This window comes from Trachypithecus francoisi, unplaced genomic scaffold, assembly GCF_009764315.1.
Source record: "Trachypithecus francoisi isolate TF-2019V2 unplaced genomic scaffold, Tfra_2.0 Lachesis_group18, whole genome shotgun sequence".
In the NCBI taxonomy this organism is placed as follows: Eukaryota; Metazoa; Chordata; class Mammalia; order Primates; family Cercopithecidae; genus Trachypithecus; species Trachypithecus francoisi.
In genome coordinates, this window is record NW_022681463.1 from 27,142,049 (window position 1) to 27,161,590 (window position 19,542).

Here is a 19,542-nt window from a genome sequence, read left to right on the forward strand (position 1 = left end):
TGGCGGTGATAAATGCTCTCACCTTTTATTTGTCTGGTATAGTCTTTATTTCTCATTCATATTTGAAGGATAATTTTGCTGGACATAATATTATAGGTTGAAAGGGGGTAGGGGTGTGTGTGTGTGTGTACGTACCTTAAATCTGTCATCCCACTCCCCGCTTGCAAGTAGTTTCTGCTAAGTCTGCCGCCAGATGTATTAGAGCTTTGTATGGTGTTTTCCTCTTTTGCTGCTTTTGAGAATCTTTTATCTTTGACCTTTGATAATTTATTATATATGCCGAGATAGTCTTATTTGGGTTGAATCATCTTGTACGTGTCTATTCACATCTTTCTCTATTTTGTAAACTTCTGTGTTACTATTTGAATACGTTTTCCACCCCAATCTCCGGCCCCCGGCTTCCCCCCCCCTCCGCCCCCGGCTCCCCCCTCCCGCCCCTGGCTCCGCCTCCTTAATCCCAATAACTCTTAGATTTGTTGTATACATGCATGTATAATGGACTGCCTTCTGGTTCAGAGTTGAGTCTAGGAACATAGTCCAGGAGCAAAATCCAGGAATCACGGTGTTTAGGAATCTTCTTGGTGCTGTATTTTACTGTGCCTGAGCTGGTACCCAAGTTGCAAAACAAAGTCTTCTGTACTCTCTAAGTGGGAAATGTCATTCCATGAGCTTCTCTGCCAGGAGTTGGGGGGAAGGTGGTGCAAACATTCCCATGGCCACTGCAGTCGGTGTCACACTGGGTTACATCCGAAGTCCACTGCCTCTGAGACCAGGGCAGCTCCTTGGCTTGCCCAAGAATTGCACTCCTGTGGACCAACTGCCATACAAATTAATTCAGGCCCCCATCATTTAAGTCAGCCAATAGTGAAGCTGGCCAGGATTTAGTTTCCTTCCACTGGAGCAGAGGATTCTCTAGTCCAGGGTTGGTCTGTATGCCACCTCTAGGGGCAACAGCTACATTATTATTCCACTGTGACAGGGAGGCACTGAGTTCCACTTCTAAGTTCCACATTCACTTTCCTCTCCTTCCCCCAGGCACAGCTTCTCTCTCCATGTTTTTACTAGCTGAGGGAGAGGTGGTGCAGGCAATGTAAGGCTGTCTTTGCTATTCTTCTTCAAATGACTCTCTACTTGTTATTATGTTACAAGTACGTACTGTGATCAATGACCTGAACTTTTTGTCCTTATGAAGGTGCTTTCTTATGTAGATAGCTGTCTAATTTGATGTTCCTATAGGGAGATGATTGCTAGAAGGTTCTACTCAACCATCTGGTTCTGCTTCTTTCTCCCAAATGTGAATATTTTTAAGGCAAATATTTTTATTTTAACGCCTTTTAAAAAAATTTTATTTGTCGTCTTGGGTATTCTTAGCCCTTTGCTCTTTCTTATATATTAATATGAGCTTGTCAAGTTTCTTCTAGCCTTTTAGAATTTTGATTACATATTTTCAAAAAATATATTGTATAAATTGACAATTTATAATTGTATAATTGTATAAATTTATAGGGTACAAAGTAATATAATGTGAGTATGATGAGCAGTAATTAAATCAGCTAGTTCATATATCCATTATCTCAAATATGTAACATATGTTGTAGTGAGAAGAGTTAATATTTACTCTCTTAGCAACTTTGAAATATATAATACTCTATTATTAACTACTTTCACCATACTGTGAAATAGAACTTAAGGGGAAAAAACACACATCTTCCTCTTAACTGACACTGTGTACCCTTTGACAATCATTTCCCCATTTTCTTGAACTTTCTCAGCATATGTAATCACCACTCTACTTCCTTAGAAATATGTAAGCTATTTTTTTCTAAACGCTCTTTGCCCTCTGATAGTATGTTTTTATTTTATCCACAAGAAGAAGCTAAAAGATTGAGACCAAAAAAACCACATGGAGTTCCATAATCATTTGTGTCATCAAAATATGCAGGAATTTCACAAGCTAACTTGCTCTCAGTCTTCTCTATCCTACTGACATTTATGTCTTCTTTTACTTTTCCCCTTATGCACTCCTTCTGTCATAAAGAATAATAAATGTATTCTATGTGCTAAGAGAAACTAAGTTTAACAGTAAAACTAATCAATTTTTAAAATTATTTTAATTATAATATTGCCTGAACATTCATTTATAAAAGGGAATTTTTTCGAAACTGAGTATGATTGAGAAGTCATATTGTAATCAATCTTTGTACACTTATTGTGGCTGAATGAAAAACTTCTAAGAGTGGAGGTGATAGGTCAGGAATATGCCAATTTTAAATTGTGATACATACTATCAAATAGTCCTGTCTAACGACTGTATCAGTATAAACCTCTAACAGAAATTTACAAGGGTGAGTAATTGATTATGCCCTTATAATAGTGTATTTCAGTTATTTAAATTACTACATAGTTCATATAATAGATGACTTTTCTGTTTATCATTTAGTAGTTTAATAATTGTTTATCCATTGTTTTAGAGCCATATAATTATATATATTATACTTTAAGTTCTAGGGTACATGTGCACAACGTGCGGGTTTGTTACATATGTATGTGCCATGTTGGTGTGCTGCACCAACTTGTCAATAACATGGGGTATATCACCTAATGCTATCCTTCCCTGCTACCCCCATCCCATGACAGGCCCCAGTGTGCAATGTTCACCATCCTGTGTGCAAGCATTCTCATTGTTCAGTTCCCACCTAGGAGTGAGAACATGTGGTGTTTGATTTTCTGTCCTTGTGATAGTTTGCTCAGAATGATGGTTTCTAGCTTCATTCATGTCCCTACAAAGGACATGAAGTCATCCTTTTGTTTTATGGCTGCATAGTATTCTGTGGTGTATATGTGTCACCTTTTCTTAATGCAGTCTATCATTGACGGACATTTGGGTGGGTTCCAAGTCTTTGCTGTTGTGAATATTGCTGCTATAAACATACATGTGCATGTAGCTTTATAGCAGAATGATTTATAATCCTTTGGGAATATGCCTAGTAATGGGGTGGCTGGGTCAACTGGTATTCCTAGTTCTAGATCTTTCAGGAATTGCCACACTGTTCCACGATGGTTGAACTAATTTACAGTCCCACCAACAGTAGAAAAAGTGTTCCTATTTCTCCGCATCCTCTCCAGCACCTGTTGTTTGCTGACTTTTTAATGATTGTCTTTCTAACTGGTGTGAGATGGTATCTCATTGTGGTTTTGATTTGCATTTATCTGGCAAGTCATGAGCATTTTTTCATGTATCTGTGGGTTGCATAAATGTCTTTTGAGAAGGGTCTGTTCATATCCTTTAGGCCACTTTTTGATGGGTTTTTTTTTTTTTTCCTTGTAAATTTGTTTCAGTTTTTTGTAGATTCTGGACATTGAACCTTTTTGTCAGATGGGTAGATTTAAAACATTTTCTCCCATTCTGTAGGTTGCCTGTTCACTGATGGTAGTTTCTTTTGCTGTGCAGAAGCTCTTTAGTTTAATTACATCCCATTTGTCAATTTTGGCTTGTGTTGCCATTGCTTTTGGTGTTTTAGTCATGAAGTCCTTGCCCATGCCTATGTCCTGAATGATACTGCCTAGGTTTTCTTCCAGGGTTCTCATGGTTTTAGGTCTAACATTTAAGTCTTTAATCCACCTTGAATTAATTTTTGTATAAGGTGTAAGGAAGGGATCCAGTTTCAGCTTTCTACTTATGGCTAGCCAGTTTTCTCAGCACCATTAATTAAATAGGGAATCTTTTCCCTATTTCTTGTTTTTTGTCAAGTTTGTCAAAGATCAGAATGGTTGTAGATGTGTGGTATTTCTGAGGGCTCCGTTCTGTTCCATTGTCTATATCTCTGTTTTGGTACCAGTATCATGCTGTTTTGGTTAGTGTATACTTGTAGTATAGTTTGAAGTCAAGTAGCATGATGCCTCCAGCTGTGTTCTTTTGCCTTAAGATTGTCTTGGCAATGCGGGCTCTTTTTTGGTTCCATATGAACTTTAAAGTAGTTTTTTCCAATTATGTGAATAAAGTCATTGGTAGATTAATATGGGGATGGCATTGAATTGATAAATTACCTTGGGCAGTATGGCCATTTTCAGAATATTGATTCTTCCTGGCCATGAGCATGGAATGTTCTTCAATTTGTTTGTGTCCTCTTTTATTACATTGAGCTGTGGTTTGCAGTTTCTTTTGAAGAGGTCCCTCACATCGCTTGGAAGTTGGATACCTAGGTATTTTATTCTCTTTGAAGCAATTGTGAATGGCATTTCACTCATGATTTGGCTCTCTGTTAGTCTGTTATTGGTATATAGGAATGTTTGTTATTCTTGCACATTGATTTTTGTATCCTGAGACCTTGCTGAAGTTGCTTATCAGCTTAAGGAGATTGTGGGCTGAGATGATGGGGTTTTCTAAATATACAACCATGTCATCTACAAACAGGGCTTCCTCTTTTCCTAATTTCCAAAAGACTTCCTCTTTTCCTAATTGAATACCCTTGTTTCCTAATTGAATACCCTTGTTTACTTTCTCTTGCCTGATTACCCTGGTCAGAACTTCCAACATTATGTTCAATAGGAGTGGTGACAGAGGGCATCCCTGTCTTGCGCCAGTTTTTAAGGGGAATGCTTCCAATTTTTCACATTCAGTATGATATTGGCTGTGACTTTGTCATAAATAGCTCTTACTATTTTGAGATACGTTCCATCGATGCCTAGTTTAAGAGTTTTTAGCATGAAGGGCTGTTGAATTTTGTCAAAGGCCTTTTCTGCGTCTATTGAGATAATCATGTGGTTTTTGTCTTTGGTTCTGTTTGTATGATGGATTGCTGTTACTGATTTGTGTATGTTGAATCAGTCTTGCATCCGAGGGATGAAGCCAAGTTGGCTGTGGTGGATAAGCTTTTTGATGTGCTGCTGGATTTGATTTGCCAATATTTTATTGATTTTTGCATCGATGTTCATCAGGGATATTGGTCTAAAATTCTTTTTTTTGTTGAGTCTCTGCCAGGCTTTGGTATCGGGATGATGTTGGCCTCATAAGATGAGTTGGGGAGGATTCCCTCTTTTTCTGTTGATTGGAATAGTTTCAGAAGGAATGGTACCAGCTCCTCTTTGTTCCTCTGGTAGAATTTGGCTGTGAATCTGTTTGATCCTGGACCTTTTTCGGTTGGTAGGCTATTCATTATTGCTTCAATTTCAGAACCTGTTATTGGTCTATTCAGGGATTCAACTTCTTCCTGATTTAGTGTTGGAAGGGTGTATGTGTCCAGGAATTTATTTCTTCTAGATTTTCTAGTTTATTTGTATAGAGATGTTTATTGTATTCTCTGATGGTAGTTTGCATTTCTGTGGGATCGGTGTTGATATCCCCTTTATCATTTTTTTATTGTGTCTATCTGATTCTTCTCTTTATTAGTGTTGCTAGTAGGCTATTAATTTTGTTGATCTTTCAAAAAAAACCAGCATTGATTGTTTTTTGTTGTTGTTGTTGTTGAAGGCTTGTTTGTCTCTTCTTCAGTTCTGCTCTGATCTTAGTTATTTCTTGCCTTCTGCTAGCTTTTGAATGTGTTTGCTCTTGCTTCTTTAGTTCTTTTAATTATGATGTTAGGTGTCAATTTTAGATCTTCTGCTTTCTCTTGTGGGCATTTAGTGCTATAAATTTCCCCCTAAATACTAGTTTAAATGTGTCTCAGAGGTTCTGGTATGTTGTCTTTGTTCTCATCGGTTTCAAAGAACATCTGTATTTCTGCCTTCATTTCGTTATGTACCCAGTAGTCATTTAGGAGCAGGTTGTTCAGTTTCCATGTAGTTGAGTGGTTTTGAATGAGTTTCTTAGTCCTGAGTTCTAGTTTAATTGCACTGTCGTCTGAGAGACAGTTTGTTATAATTTCTGTTCTTTTACTTTTGCTGAGGAGTGCTTTACTTCCAACTATGTGGTCAGTTTTGGAATAACTGATGTGGTGCTGAGAAGAATGTATGTTCTGTTGGTTCGGGGTGGAGAGTTCTGTAGATGTCTATTTGGTCCCTTTGGTGCAGAGCTGAGTTCAATTCCTGGATAGCCTTTTTAACTTTGTCTCTTTGATCCTGTCTAATGTTGACAGTGGGATATGGTCTCTCATTTTTATTGTATTGGAGTCTAAGTTGTCTTTGTAGGTCTCTAAGGACTTGCTGTATGAATCTGGATGCTTCTGTATTGGGTGCATATGTAGGGATAGTTAGCTCTTGTTGAATTGATTCGTTTATCATTATATAATGGCCTTCTTTGTCTCTTTTGATCTTTGTTAAAGTCTGTTTTTATCAGCAACTGGGATTGCAACCCCTGCCTTTTTTTGCTTTCCATTTGCTTGGTAGATCTTCCTCCATCCCTTTATTTTGAGCCTATGTGTGTCTCTGCATGTGAGATGGGTCTCCTGAATACAGCACACTGATGGATCTTGACTCTTTATCCAATTTGCCAGTCTATGTATTTTAATTGGAGCATTTAGCACATTTACATTTAAGGTTAACATTGTTATGTGTGAATTTGATCCTGTCATTATGATGTTAGCTGGTTATTTTGCTAATTAGTTGATGCAGTTTCTTCCTTGCATCAATGCTTTTTACAATCTGACATGTTTTTGCAGTTGATGGTACCTATTGTTCCTTTCCATGTTCAGTGCTTCCTTCAGGAGCTCTTATAAGGCAGGCCTGATGGTGACAAAGTCTCTCAGCATCTCTTTGTCTGTAAAGGATTTTATTTCTCCTTCACTTATGTAGCTTACTTTGGCCAGATATGAAATTCTGGGATGAAAATTATTTAAGAATATTGAATATTGGCCCCCACTCTCTTCAGGCTTGTGGAGTTTCTGTCAAGAGATATGCTGTTAGTCTGATGGGCTTCCCTTTGTGGGTAACCCAACCTTTCTGGCTGCCCTTAACATTTTTTCCTTTTTTTTCAGCTTTGGTGAATCTGACAAGTATGTGTCTTGGGTTTGCTCTTGAGGAATATCTTTTGTGGCGTTCTCTGTATTTCCTGAATTTGAGTGTTGGCCTGCCTCTCTAGGTTGGGGAAGTTCTCCTGGATAATGTCCTGAAGAGTGTTTTCCAACTTGGTTCCAATCTCCCCATCACTTTCCATGGAAAACCGATCAGATGTAGATTTGGTCTTTTTACATAGTTCCAAATTTCTTGGAGGCTTTCTTCATTTCTTTTTATTATTTTTTCTAAACTTCTGTTCTTGCATCATTTCATTCATTTGATCTTCAATCACTGATATCCTTTCTTCCACTTGATCAAATTGATTACTGAAGCTTGTGAATTCATCACATGGTTCTCGTGCCATGGTTTTCAACTCCATCAGGTCATTTAAGGACTTCTCTAGACTGCTTATTCTAGTTAGCCATTCGTCTAATCTTTTTTCAAGGTTTTTAGCTTCTTTGCCATGGGTTCGCACATCCTCCTTTAGCTTGGAGAGGTTTGTTATTGCCGATCGTCTGAAGCTGCCTTCTTTCAGCTCGTCAAAGTAATTCTCCATCCAGCATCTCAGATTGCTGTGCTAGCAGTGAGTGAAGCTCTGTGGACATGGGACCCTCTGAGCCAGGCACAGAATATAATCTCCTGGTGTGTTGTTTGCTAAGGCCATTGGAAGAGTGCAGTATTAGGATTGGAGCGTCCTGATTTTCCAAGTACCATCTGTCACAGCCTCCCTTTGCTAGGAAAAGGACTTTCCCATCCCCTTGCGCTTCCCTGGTGAAGTGATGCCCACCCTGCTCTGTGACCTGCAACTCCTGTCTGTGACAAGCCCCAGTGAGATGAAGCCGGTAGTTCAGTTGGAAATGCAGAAATCACCAGCCTTCTGCATTGCTCACGCTGGGAGCTGCAGACTGGAGCTGTTCCTATTTGGCCGTCTTGGAACCTCTACACTGATTAACTATATTTCAATGTCAAAACATAATACATAAATATATACTAATACTTAGGAAGAGTCACAGTGTGTCTGTGAATGAAAAAGGAGGTTGAAAGCAGTGTGTATTATAGAATGCCAATTTGTAAATTGTTACAGTTTGTGTTTATAAGTGCACTAATATGCACACATCTATCTGTATATACTGAAAACTTTGAGAGGTACCACTGGTATTAATAACTGGTAATTTTAAGAAGAATACTTAGACTTTTTAAAATTTATTTTAATAATATTCTCTAATAGTCATTGGCTTCCCTGGGCTTCTCAAGATGAAGCTAATACAGAACCTATAACTCTTACAATGCTACAAGTAGGTACTATGGCTGCTACCTGCATATGAAGGTGATGTCTTGTGTTGATGGGTTGTTCAATTTAGTGTTCTTAAAGGGGAATGATTGCTAATAGGTTCTACTCAGCCATCTGACTGTCTCCCAAATCTCAATATTTTTAAGGCAAAGATTCACACCTGTGAAATCTGACCTTACTCACTGAAAATACAGTATGACTTCGTACTACCTATTGATAGGAAAGCACTAATGTGTTTTCATTAGACCGTAATTCATCACTAGGATAAATCTAGACAATGTAAACAAAGTCTGTTTCAATAGATGTTGACCTCTGGTAATCTATAATGTAAAAATATATGAATATAATATGTATGTAACCTATTACTTGCAATCATTAACTTGGATGCCAAAATTTTTAAATGTAAAATTTCAAATACTTCTAATTAATATATATTAATTTCTGCTTCATAGTAGTTGTTTATCTTAGAGATAAAATTACATTCCACACTTGTAAAATTCACATTCCATATATCAACATTGATATGCGGGGCATGAAGAAATAATGACTGTTCACTGCAATAACTGCTCTTGACACTGCACTCATGTACATGTATACATTCATATATATCTCAAGAAAAGTGTTTATTCCAGTGTTTACAGAACTGGTAGCAATATAAATATTTATTTAATGATACTGATGGAAACAGTAAATTGAAGACAGTTTTTGAAAAACAAGTCAATGTTCTGGTTCTGAAAAACAAAATGTTTTACGCAAATGTGTTAACTAATGAATAAGTTGATTACAACAGCATTACTCTTTTTATATTTGCATGTATTATTAGCTTATTTTAAAGCTATCAGGCCACTTCTCTAATTTAATATACTATAAATTGGATGTTTATTTACATTAAGTGGCACTTTTCTTTTTAAATATGGATTTACGAAAGAGTTGGATGTATGATGAATATCCTTAACCTTTGGATTATTAATATTGAGGTTTATCCTGAACTATTGAACAGAACAACTGGACTTTTCACTAAGTGGTTAAAAATAACTGAGTTAATAGAAGTATTTTTTGTTGCCATTTTAGTACTTACTTGATTTTTCTCTTAAGCTCAAATTCACCTTTAATCTTTGTACCTAATAGTTACTCTCTTCTATCAAATTTTTTTGACAAATACTGGATATCTTTTTAGTCGTAATAAGATCTGAACAGAAATCGGAACAATGACACTTTGAACAAGTGCACGTCGGATTTATCTTCTCACTTAACAAAAGATCACTTTAGTGATTTACTGTCACTAGAATTTTGCCACATATGAATACAATTATTAAATTTTAAAATTATTTTTAAGTTTTTAAAAAGGCATTTATGGCCTTATCAGATATATTCTGATATTTGCTGATATAACTGGAAAGTTACTAACATAGAAATTATGAAGCTATTTTGGTATCTTTGCTGGAAATTTTAATGGCCGTTACACTATAAATGTAAGATAAAATCAAGTAAATATTAGTAAGTCTTACTAGCATTGATGGAATTTATTCATGAGAATTAAAGAGAAAGAGTAGACTTCCTTAATTTTGAACATTAAAATAATGTGAGTATTTAAATTGAGAGTAAATATTTTCAAGAAACGTCTAAAATTAAAGCCTGGAATATTAGGGCTTCAGGTAATTTTTCCGTAATTTATGTTGTAGCATGATACATTTTGCTTACTGTAAATTTCTGACCATTACCATATAAATCATTTATTCTGCTAACAATGGAGTGTGCTAAGTTCTTCCTATTTAAGACACCAATGCCATACAACGCAAGTTGGCTTAATGCCTACCTGTTTTTCAAGGTCTAGTGCTAACCTTACTGCTTTCCGGAAGCTTTTCCAAAATCCATCATTTCCAGACAAAATTAGTTATTAGCAAAACCTGTGGTGTTAAACATGAGATTGACAACTTTAATATAGAATAAAGTACTATGGATATAGTTCATAAGCTAAGAAATTATTATGTGAAAACATTTCTATATGTGTTAAGTTGAAGTATATATCACATGAGATGCCTTGATTAATATGTTGGTAAGATTTTTAAGAAATTTCTATTGCTTTTTATTTCAAATTACTGTATTTAAAATAAAATTTCTTCAGCATTAGTAGCCATTACACATCTTTTAGCTCAAGAGTCAGACTTGCATTCAGTACAGAGTAGAATTTGGTAAATAATACTCTCAGAAAAATACCAGATTTAGATATTAGACATTAGAATTAGAGAAAGAACTGTTAGAGTACTATGGCGAAAAAATGTAACAGGAGGAAAAAAGAATCATTGCTCCCTTTAGAATATAAAATTTTAGGATGTAATCCCTTTTTTGGGTAAGAAAAGCACAACTTAGTCATATGTTTTCCTTTGGGAAGAGACCAGCTCTCATAAAGACATGGAAAATTTTCTCTGCCAAAATGAAAAAAAATAAAGGAATCTCTTGCCAATTTTTTTTCTTTTTTCCTTTTTGGTTAAGCCTTTTTGTAAAAGCGGGTACAGAAAATTGATTAGAAGTATTTAAATATTTGAATGACATTATTTTTTAGTTTCCTACTTGATACAAGATTTATTCAAAGATTGATTTGTAATATTATACTAATCTCAATTTTAAAATGAATATTCTTAAATTATGTAATCTACACAACAATTTTCTTGTCAAAATTTCTTTGTCAAAATTCTCATACAGTGTTCAGGCATTTTGTTACTATTCAGCATGTTAATTTAAATTAGCTTTTTAATTTGCCTTTGCTTTTCCAAAATTTGCTGTTTGCCCTTCCAAAACAATGTCTTCTTGGCAGCCTCTCTCAGGAAAGGTTTGATTAACTTATGAATGGGCATCATGCCATGTAAACAGATGAGGTAGAGTAGGTAGAGTATAAATAGAATATATCTGTCAGTGTAGCCTCTGTGCTGGTATAATCCATGATTTCTTTCTAAGTAGCTGTATTAACGTACAATATTAAGCCATACTCACCTAGAGCATAAACTCTTTAATGATGAATGGGGACTTTTAGAAGCTGCTAAAAAAAAAAAAAATTATGCCAATAGGATAATGTGCTATATATTAAGGCAGCTTAATAAATTATACTAGCTAAAAAAATTTGCACTCTACCAGTCCATCAGTAGAGCAGTGATGTGATGATAGCTTAAAGTAGTCTAAATTCCCGGGCATCGTTTCATTTCTTCTTTAATCAAGTATTAAGGTCTGCTAATGTTCAGGCAGCGTGATACACACTTATAAAAATGTTATCGCATTTACGAGGCACGAAATTCAATCGAGCAAATATTCCTATTTTTAGCAGATGAGGAACACAGGCAGAGATTATTCTGCCTCCTCCTCTCTTGGTCATCGTAACGATTTTTGTATCTTTTCAATTGTAAGTAAGTTTATCTTAGTTCTGTGTAAATCTGAAAATCGGCTGCTAATGGAGAGCTTGGATTTCTTTCAGAATCTAAATATGTGATTGAGTGTGGATAAACCATCTTTGGGTGCTGCTGAAATTGCAAGATAAAATTACCCACAACTAAGATTGTGGTTTCAGTGAAAGTTGAGCAAAGTGTTGTTAAGTAAAAACAAGCACCTTCGATAGACACATGTTCACCTCTGAAATGGATGATATGCTGTAAGTACTCAGAGTAGTCAATAAGTAGATGTTTAGGTTCCTGTTTCTCATTTCAGGGCGGAATCCTTGGACAATTTTCATTTGACATATGTTTATTGCAGCACTATTCACAGTAGCAAAGACTTCAAACCAATGCAAATGTCAATCAGTGACAGACTGGATTAAGAAGATGTGGCACATACACATCATGGAATACTCTGCAGCCATAAAAAAGTATGGGTTTGTGTCGATTGTAGGTTCATGGAAGGAGCTGGAAACCATCACTGTCGGCAAACTATGGCAAGAACAGAAAATCAGACACCACAGGTTCTCACTCATAGGTGGGAACTGAAAAATGAGATCACTTAGACACAGGAAGGGGAACATCACACACCGGGGCCTGTTGTGGGGTGGGGGAACCGGGGGGAGGGATAGCATTAGGAGATACACCTAATGTAAATTAAGAGTTAAATGGATGCAGCACACCAACATGGTACATGTATACATAGGTAACAAACCTGCACATTGTGCACATATACCCTACAACATAATGTATAATAAAAAACACAAAGAAAAAGAAAAAGCTATTGTAGAATGGTAATGGTGGGATTGATTTACAGGCAAGGCAGAAGTAGTTTTAAGTCACACGGGAGTTGATGGGAAGTTCTTTAGTGCATTGTTGGGTCTAAGGGACAGGAAACCTAATGCAAACAAGTTGCATATATTTATGGTAACTGGAACACATTACTACTCCAGGTTATCAACGTGAAAAGCCAAAGGTAAGTCCAGGTTCAACATTTAAGTAGTGATAGATGAGTTGAATACCAACACTCTACAACTGTATCATATGTAATGTTAGCTATCTATATACAGATAAAATAGCTACAAATATGTATAGGTATTCTTATAGATATATTAACACAGACACAGATATCTGAATTTTATAAATATGCACATATCAATTTTGTGTATATACTTACACAAAAATGTGCATAGACAGAATGACAGAGATAAATATACATATATAGATATAAGCATAGATGCTTGGTGAATCTTTGCTACGAAGATGCTAGCCAGATCATTTCAGATTTACATAAGGCCAGAGTTTTCCAACTCAAGTGTAAAAATATACTTAATATCCATTAGCATATTATAAAATAAAATAGAGCTTAACTATAATTAAATGTCCTCTGAAAAGAAAATGTCATTTTTCTTTGTTCTACATTGATTTTTCTGAAGTAGCCTAAAGTGATATAACAGAGAAGATAATCTATTTTACCATCACTCCATATAAATAGAAAAGCCTTGAAAGACAGCACAACTGAAGAATTGCATATTAGATTATAATGTTAGAACAAATATATGACATCTTGCTTATATTTAGGTTTTCTGGCATATGGCAGGATAAGAACACATAGTGTAACAACATATTTTCTGATACTGTGTAGTATATTGATTTGTTGTTAAAAAATACATTTATATTACCATGAGGAAGATAAACTCCTTCCTTCTTCCCCAGAAAATAATTCATTTAATAAGTTGTTCATTTGTTATATATAAACTCCTTATAGCCAAGCTCGTTTACTGATGTTACATTTGCAGAAGTACCAAAATGTTGATTAGCCAAATTATCTAAAACATATTACCCAAACAACAGTGGAATACTCACAAATGTTTCTTAATTATTAATCAGCTTATTTGAGAACAAATTGTTTTCTGACATTTGTGAAGCAATAAACATCGGTTTAGCAGACTATATAAACTTAAGGTCTGGATGAAATATGACTTAAGGTGAAATGATAGTTTCTATAGTGGTACGCTCACAGCTGTACAGTAATGGCTGTCAGCCAATACTGGCCAATGATAGTATGGTCAAGTAGCAAATTAGGTTTTATTTTTAGATTTTTATTACAAGATAATGAAGACTTCTCAATATTTTTCTTTAGAGAACTCAAGTTACTGCCACCTAATACATCCTTATTCAAATGTCATTTACACATGATTCATATGTAACCTAAACCAGTTTATGTTACACACTTTTTTGGCTAATTACAGTAAAGAGTAAGGCAAAATTAGGATTTAAGTCACTAATACCTATTCTAGCATCAGCAACTAAGTAATCCCTTTTCAACTCAATGAAGAAATTAACTAGTTTTTTTCTTGACTAAGATTTGGGAATACTCACCTTTGGGGGGGGATCTATATTTTACTGTAACTGAAAGGCACTGAATGGGGGAGAATATTGAAGATTAGTTAGCTATTATTATTCAAAGGAAGAAAAGGAAAAAATGGAGGCAGGGTGGGAGGAAGAAAGGAGGGAATAAAGGCAGGGTGGGAGGGAGGAAAGGGAAGGAGGAAAGAAGGGAGGGGGGAGGGACGGAGAGGGGGAGGGAGGCGGGGAGAGGGAGGGAGGAAGCAAGTAAGCAAGCAAGCCGGAAAGAGAACAAATGGAGTAGTACAAGTACCACCACCTAAAAACAAATTTTTGTTTGCCACTTCATACAGCTAGCATTCAGGGTGCACTCACCATATTTTCTGTGCCACCTGCACATTGCTATGTGGCTTTATTTCTCGTGTAAATACTCCTCCTTATTCTGTCCAGACTTGCAAATACTCCTCCTTATTCTGTCCAGACTTGCACCTCTTAAGTACTTGCTGGGGACAGGGCAATGCACACTTCTTTGTATTTACTCGAATAACAAGACTGATGCTTTAATGTTTTGGAGTACTTTTAATGTCTCGCTTTATAACTGTAGTATCTTACCTTTCTGAGTTTTTCCACCTCAGGTACCACTCATTATGTAGAATAGGGTAGGGTTTAAATTACATCTCCTTTTAATTCATTGACTCTTTTTCTATTTTTGCGTCCATTAAACATGGCATTTAAAAAACAGGAAGTCAGACACGGTTTAATACTTTTTTTTTTTTTTTTTTTTTTTTTTTTTTTTTTTTTTGAGATGGAGTTTCATTCTTGTTGCCCAGGCTGGAGTGCAATGGCAAAATCTCAGTTCACCACAACTTCCACCTCCCAGGTTCAAGTGATTCCCCTGCCTCAGCATCCCAAGGAGCTGGGATTACAAGCATGCACCACCACACCTGGCTAATTTTTTTTTTCTATTTTTAATGGAGATGGGGTTTCTCCATGTTGGTCAGGCTGGTCTGGAACGCCTGACTTCAGGTGATCCGCCCACCTCAGCCTCCCAATAGTGCTGGAATTACAAGCGTGAGCCACAGCGCCCAGCCTATACTGTTGTTTTTTCATGTACAGGATTCAATAATGAGCATGAAGAGAAGCGGCTGCAGAATATTGTGAGAGTAAGGGTTTGCACATTGAAATCTGTTTCTAAGAATTTTGGCCGGGCGCGGTGGCTCAAGCCTGTAATCCCAGCACTTTGGGAGGCCGAGACGGGCGGATCACGAGGTCAGGAGATCGAGACCATCCTGGCTAACACGGTGAAACCTCGTCTCTACTAAAAGAATACAAAAAAAAAACTAGCCGGGCGAGGTAGCGGGCGCCTGTAGTCCCAGCTACTCGGGAGGCTGAGGCAGGAGAATGGCGTAAACCCGGGAGGCGGAGCTTGCAGTGAGCTGAGATCCGGCCACTGCACTCCAGCCTGGGTGGCAGAGCGAGACTCCGTCTCAAAAAAAATAAAAAAATAAAAAAAAAGAATTTTATTCACTTTCAAGTAACTGGGAAGGTAAAAGGGAGAGTTGTCTTACTCTGGTCTTGATTTACATAAATCTTGGTGTCAAATGAAAATTGTCCAAGGATTCCGCCCTGAAATGAGAAACAGGAACCTAAACATCTACTTATTGACTACTCTGAGTACTTACAGCATATCATCCATTTCAGAGGTGAACATGTGTCTATCGAAGGTACTTGTTTTTACTTAACGACACTTTGCTCAGCTTTCACTGAAACCACAATCTTAGTTGTGGGTAATTTTATCTTGCAATTTCAGCAGCACCCAAAGATGGTTTATCCACACTCAATTACATATTTAGATTCTGAAAGAAATCCAAGCTCTCCATTAGCAGCCGATTTTCAGATTTACACAGAGCTAAGATAAACTTACTTACAATTGAAAAGATACAAAAATCGTTACGATGACCAAGAGAGGAGGAGGCAGAATAATCTCTGCCTGTGTTCCTCATCTGCTAAAAATAGGAATATTTGCTCGATTGGATTTCGTGCCTCGTAAATGAGATAACATTTTTATGGTACATGGTGAATAGGAGTGGTGAGAGAGGGCATCCCTGTCTTGTGCTAGTTTTTAAGGGGAATGCTTCCAGTTTTTTCCCATTCAGTATAATATTGGCTGTGGGTTTGATATAAATAGCTGTTATTTTGAGATAAGTCCCATCAATACCGAATTTATTGAGAGTTTTTAGCATGAAGGGCTGTTGAATTTTGTAATAGGCCTTGTCTACATCTGTTGAGATAATCGTGTGTTTTTTGTCTTTGATTCTGTTTACATTCTGGATTACGTTTATTGAGTTGTGTATGTTGAACCAGCCTTGCATCCCAGGGATGAATCCCACTTGATCGTGGTGGATAGTTTTTGATGTGCTGCTGGATTTGGTTTGCCAGTATTTTATTGAGTATTTTTGCATCGATGTTCTTCAGGGATATTGGTGTAAAATTCTCTTTTTTTTGTTGTGTCTCTGCCAGACTTTGGTATCAGGATGATGTTGGCCTCATATAAAATACATAGGGAGGATTCCCTCTTTTTTCTATTCATTGGAGTAGTTTCAGAAGGAATGGTACCAGCTCCTCCTTGTACCTCTTGTAGAATGCAGCTATGAATCTGTCTGGTCCTGGACTTTTTTTGGTTGGTTGGCTATTATTGCCTCAGTTTCAGAACCTGCTATTGGTCTATTTAGGGATTCAACTTCCTCCTGTTTTAGTCTTGGGAGAGTGTATGTGTCCAGGAATTCATCCATTTCTTCTAGGTTTTATAGTTTATTTGCGTGGAGGTGTTCATAGTATTCTCTTATAGTAGCTTGTATTTCTGTGTGGTTGGTGGTGATATCCCCTTTATCATTTCTTATTGCATGTATTTGATTTTTCTCTCTTTTCATTAGTTTTGCTAGTGTTCTATCAATTTTGTTGATCTTTTCAAAACAGCTCCTGTATTCATTGAATTTTTTTTGAAGGGTTTTTTGTGTGTATCTCCTTCAGTTCTGCTCTGATCTTAGTTATTTCTTGCCTTGTAGCTTTTGAATGTGTTTGCTCCTCTCTAGTTCTGTTGTGATGTTGTTTGTAAAATCCCGTTTTTGACTCCACTAATTATAAAGTATACGTTGTACATCATCTCACTTTCTTCATTTCATTCCTTGTTTAGATTCATCCCTATACTGTTATTGCAAAAGTACATTTTGAAATACATTAAATTTCTCTGTGTTGATGTACTTCTAGAATACTTCTAACATAATATGTATTAGTTTGGACAGGTTAGTTTGATTAATAAATGTACTCCAAATGATTTCAGTGTAGTACTAGATGTCAGCAAACCTATGATGTGTTGATTTGAATCATGGTCTGTTTTAGTAAATAAGCATTTATTGAACAGTCATTTTTGTTTGTTAGGGTTGTTTCTGGCTGCTTTTTCATTACAATCGCACAGTTAAGTAGTTGTGACAGAGACCTTGTAGCCCACAAAGTTTACATTATTTACTGTCTTCCCTTTCTTTTTTTTTTGAAATAAACGAGTACCTACCATTTATCTATCACAATTAAAATTTATTTTCTGTTGGCAAAAATATTTTGAATAGACATAAATTTTGCTGGGAATTTTTCTGTCACATGGTTATTCAGGAAACTTGTTTGATGGTCTCTCTGCCATCTTCAACATGTGACCACCAAGGTTTGCTGACGTACTTTTACCCCAGTCAGATGAAAGAACACCACAGAGGAATGGATGGGAATATTTCATGTGTCGGAACTGAACTTACCTAGGATAAATTTCACTCAGTTTTTGACTGGAAATCAGCTGCTGGCCTTGTTCAGATACAAGGGAGAATGAAATAAGTAGCCCAGTGTTGTACTCCAGAAAAGAATACAGATTTTACTGAACACCCTGCAGTATTTGCCGCAAGCGTCTGTTAGAATGTTAATCTCGAAATACTTCAGCAATGTGATTCTTCTAGGCCTCTCACTGAACAGTCTAACAATGCTGTAGAAATTCACAAAACAAGGTTAATGTTTGAAACAATACGGAAGGGCATCAGATTCCAGTGGGATTTTCAACTTGTTCTAAAAATCATGTTAGAATTCTCTGATGTTAGAATTCTCTGGTGAGCTCTCATACTTCCAAGTAACAATGTCAAACTTTCTTTACTTTACTCAACCTTTCACTTCTCTTTCAGCACTACCATCCCCTCTGTCTTAGAAGATAACCTTGTCACTGGCTTCTTATCTGATGACATCCATCGGTAAGCCACCCTTTCTATTTCTGTTCCCCACAATGTAGGCAGTGCAACAGTATTCCCTGGCAAGACGATTACTTACCCACATGCAAATTTACTATTTCCCTCTTTCACATTCCACAAAATGTTGAAGACAAAGTTGTCCCTAATGTTATTACTGTTGAAAAATGTTTGTTTACTGAATAATCAAGTTATTTCTATCCTGAAACTCGCCCCTTGTAAGCCCTCTACATTTTAGCCTCATGCATCTGCTTTTCTGTATGGCCACCTTTGTCCATCCTTTTTTTTCCCCTTACGTTATTACCTGCCATGCCACTCTGAACAGTTGAAATCTGCTTAGCTACCAGAACTCAGGTCTAGAATTAGTTCCTCAAGGAAAGTTAGAATTATACCAGGTTTTGGTTTTGTTTTTTTGTATTTCTCTCTCTAATAGTACCATTTGCTTTTCTTGTATAGCACCTAATAGAGGTGTCATTTGGTTTACTGTGACCATTATTTATGTGCTCATTCAATTAATGTGTGTCTAAATTAGTAGATTGTGAACTCCAGAAAGGCAGGACCTTGATCTGACTTTGCTCTCCCTTTTATTTTCAGTGCTCTGGAGAATTCTTGAAACTGAGTAGCAAATAACAAAATTGTTTACATAAAGAGAAACTCACAAATAATCTGATGAATAAAATCAAAGCAACTAGACTGTTGAATAGACTCATGGCATTTATCTAGTCCAAGCTTAGCAAATTTTCAACTCTCAATTCTTCTCATCAAATATCAAGGTGTTTTTCACTTATGCCCTTTTAATAATACAGTATTTAAGAAGGCAGTGCATTCCATGGTTGAACTTCTGTAGTTCATTGGACCTAGCTTTGCTGTGCTGACTTAATCTTCTAAATTGTCACTCCAATGATATTGGGCCTTGTGTGAGCAGTAGTGTCTGCTTTATTGACCACAACATGATAAAAAATAAAATTTTTCTTTGTATCCTTTTCATAATACTGTAGGGTAGAATTTTTAAAGATAAAATGTGGATATTTAATTAAAATTGATATTGAGATAGTTGTAGACTCACATGCACATATAAGGAATAATAGAGACAGAGCCCATGTAAAATTTTTGTGGCTCCTGCACGACAACATTTCACAAAACTATAGTACAGTTTCACAATGAAAATAGTAATTTTAATGAAATCTACTGATTACACTCCAATATCCTCAGATTCTTCATTCAATTGTGTGTGTGTGTGTATGTTTAACTGTGTTTCTTTTTTTTTTTTTTT

General features: G+C 36.3%; 1 long non-coding RNA gene across 1 annotated transcript; it reads left to right on the forward strand.

The window, feature by feature from the left end:
* Nucleotides 1–1,002: 1,002 nt before the first annotated feature.
* LOC117063396 lies at nt 1,003–18,917 on the forward strand. Its single transcript, XR_004428903.1, has 3 exons — nt 1,003–1,148; nt 18,210–18,275; nt 18,864–18,917. It is a non-coding gene; the product is annotated as an uncharacterized LOC117063396 (long non-coding RNA).
* Nucleotides 18,918–19,542: the final 625 nt, after the last annotated feature.